This window comes from Sarcophilus harrisii, chromosome 4, assembly GCF_902635505.1.
Source record: "Sarcophilus harrisii chromosome 4, mSarHar1.11, whole genome shotgun sequence".
NCBI lineage: Eukaryota > Metazoa > Chordata > Mammalia > Dasyuromorphia > Dasyuridae > Sarcophilus > Sarcophilus harrisii.
This window is the reverse complement of record NC_045429.1, coordinates 22,781,979-22,784,979: the sequence shown is the minus strand read 5'-3', so window position 1 is coordinate 22,784,979 and position 3,001 is coordinate 22,781,979.

The window sequence follows — 3,001 nt, the reverse complement described above, 5'->3', positions numbered from 1 at the left end:
CGGCTCCCGGGCCTGGGGACCCCGCTGCCCTCGGGACTGCGAGCTCCCGAGTCTAAGGGAGGTGCTGCCTCAGCCCCCGGCTGTGGGAGCTTCCAGGGCGGGTGATGCTGAGCCCCCTCCCTCCCAGCTTTTCCTGACTTCCCCATGGCCCAGAAGCGCCCTCCCATGGCGCGGGTGCTCCAGGACTGGGGAAGTGCTCGCCAACATCATCTCGTTTGCTGGGAGCGGCCCCAGCCTTGTTCTTCTTCCCCTTTTCCAGGCCGAGAACCCGAGGCTTGCCCAGTGCCCGAGGCGGGACTTGAACCCAGGGCCTCAGGGCCCAGCTGCAGCCTGCGTTGGCCAGTTCTGCGCTGGGTTCTGCGACAGCCTAGAACGCGGAGCGCCATGTGCCTCCCCCCGATCCCCCCCCAGCTCGCCAGTTTGAGGCCTCCCACGGCCTCCGAGCTGAGCTTCCCTTCAACAACTTTGAGAGGGTGACCCCTGCTGGCCGCCGCGAGCGCGGCACGCCCCCGGTCGCCCTGGCCACAGAGCCGGGACCCCTGACTGGGCAGGGGGGCGGCCTCGGGGCTGGGGCTCCGCGCGTCGCGGGGCGGGGGGGGCAGCGACACTGAAAGCCGCCCTTCCCATTGCTCCTGCGCCCAGCCCGGCTCCCGTTTCTAAAGCCTCATAAGCCACACAAAGACCCCAAGGGAAAAGCCGGGGCCACCAGGAGTCCAGCTTCCGGGGAAGCCCCGTTTTCCAGGGCGAGGGTCCCACACAGCAGGAGGGCGCCCGGGAGGCTCCCGGGGAGTGCCAGCTGCAGGCCCCCGGCGGGCCCCCGGCGGGGAAGGCGCCCACCCGGCCCCCACAGGCTTTTATCTGCGCGGCACGCCTTTCTGCAAGGCCCTTTTAGGGCGCCCGGCACAGCCCCTCGTGTGGGACACCTCGCTTAATGCCTGGGGAGCGGGTGCGGTGATTGTGCCCATCTTACACTTGGGGAAACCGAGTCAGGCAGAGGGTGGCTTGCCCGGGACCACAAGGTGCCTGATTCCCATCATAGGACCGGGAGCCCCCGGGCTAGTCCCCTCGGAGCTGGCCCCTCGGGACCCAGATTCAGATAGAGGCTGAGGCGAAGGCCTTGGCGGTCCCTCCCCTGCCCCTCCCCAGGCTGCGGCCGTCCCGTGCCCTCCGACCCTATCTGGTTCTGGGACCGATGTCCCCTGGGACCCTATTAAGCGCCTGCTCTGGGCCAGCCCTCACCCTCCCGGGGCCTGCCTGCTCCCGGGTGCTCAGGGAGGGGCCCCTGCAGACAGAGCACAAGCACTTAGCCGATATCCTCCTGGCTGATGTGCGGAGGGGCTCCCTGGCCCACAGCTGGTCACCAGGGCCCCTTGGGGCGCCAGCCATTCTCAAGGGCACAAAAGGCTACAATCTGCACCAGTGAAAGTCTTCTGCCCTAAGGGAAACCTTGGTGGGTCCTCCATACAGCTGAAGTTCATGACACACAAACCCAAGTGAGATGGGCTGTGGTGGACCGGCCTAAAGACTCGGGGTCCATATGCCCCCCACACATCCCAAGCTCCCTCAGTCAGGACCCATTTCTGTCCTCAGTGCCCGGCACACAGTAGGTACTTAACCAATGCTTGTCAACTGTCTTGGGGACTGTTTAAAATCAATATTTAATAATAATAATAATAAATATCAAATGTGTATTGCCACCAGCTACATGATCATGGCTCCAGACCCTTGAGCAGCTTCCTCAAGTTCTACAGATTTAGTTGGCTAAGCTGCATCCATGGCTGGAGTTCCATACTGGGAGTCAGTCGGTCCATAAGCACTTATTAAACACCTGCTGTTTGCTTGGCACTGTGCTAAGCCCTGGGAGGGGGTGTGGAGGCAGAAGACCACCCCAGCTCTGGAGAGATTCCGGTCCCACGGAGCTCCATAAGCTTATGGGATCCCCAGTCTGGACCAGGCCCCCCAGCAGGCGCACAGAACACAAGTGCGCACAGGCCTGTGGGAAACGTGGCACCCAGGTCCCTCCGGGACAGTTCACCCGCTAACAGTGGCGGTCACTAGGCAGGGCAAGTTTGTGGGATTGCAGAACTGTGGGGCCACCGTGTGTCCCGGCGGTGTCCTTTCTCCTCCCAGGGGCAGCCGGACAGAGCCAGTTCTCCAGACCAGTCACCAGGTCTCAAGGCCCACAAGCCCCTGAGCCTCCCCCTGCTCTGGGCTAACTGCCCCCCCCCCCCCCCCCGTCACACAGGCCCCCAACGTGGAGGGTCAGCCCAAAGGGGGGGGGGCTCATCAATCTCATCTGAACGAAGGCAACACCAACTCGGCAAGTCGCCCGTCCTGGGGGAAAAGGATCTATTTACAAATACTCTTTGGCAAGAAAATGGGCCCGAGAGCGAGGGGGCAGGGAGGGGAGGCGAGGAGGCAGCTTTCAGCACCTCAAACTTAGCTCGGCCCCAAAGAAGAATGTTCAAGAAGATGGAGGGAGACATGGAGAATGCAGGCTGCTTAACATTACAATCGGGGCCAGATCATTGGGCAGCCAAATTGGGTAAAATCCCAAGAAAGAGGGTCTGGCCCTGACTAGTACCAGGAGTAACGGGGTCTCCTCACCTTAAGCAAGAAAACCAAGAAGGGCCACAAGGGAGAGATGTCACCGGGTCCGGCCCTGGGGGACAAAGCTCCCCTCTTGACAGAGCACGCCCCCTTCCACAGGAGAGGGAGCCGCCGAGGGTGGTGGGCTTGCCCCACGTCTTCCTGCCAGACACACATCCCGCTGGAGGCAGAGCCGGGTTACTCTCCACTCCTGAGCTAATCCCAATTCCCACAGCAGCAGGACTGAACCCAGAGTCCTTCACTAGAGCCGGCTTCCCTCGTTATCCTGGGGATTTTATCCTGGGGATTTTACAAGATTCCAGGAAGGTGCAGCATCCTGCGCCACTGGGAACCCCTGCCCATTCTGCCCTCCTCACCAACTAACAAAGGAACAGACAACCAAGATCCAGCC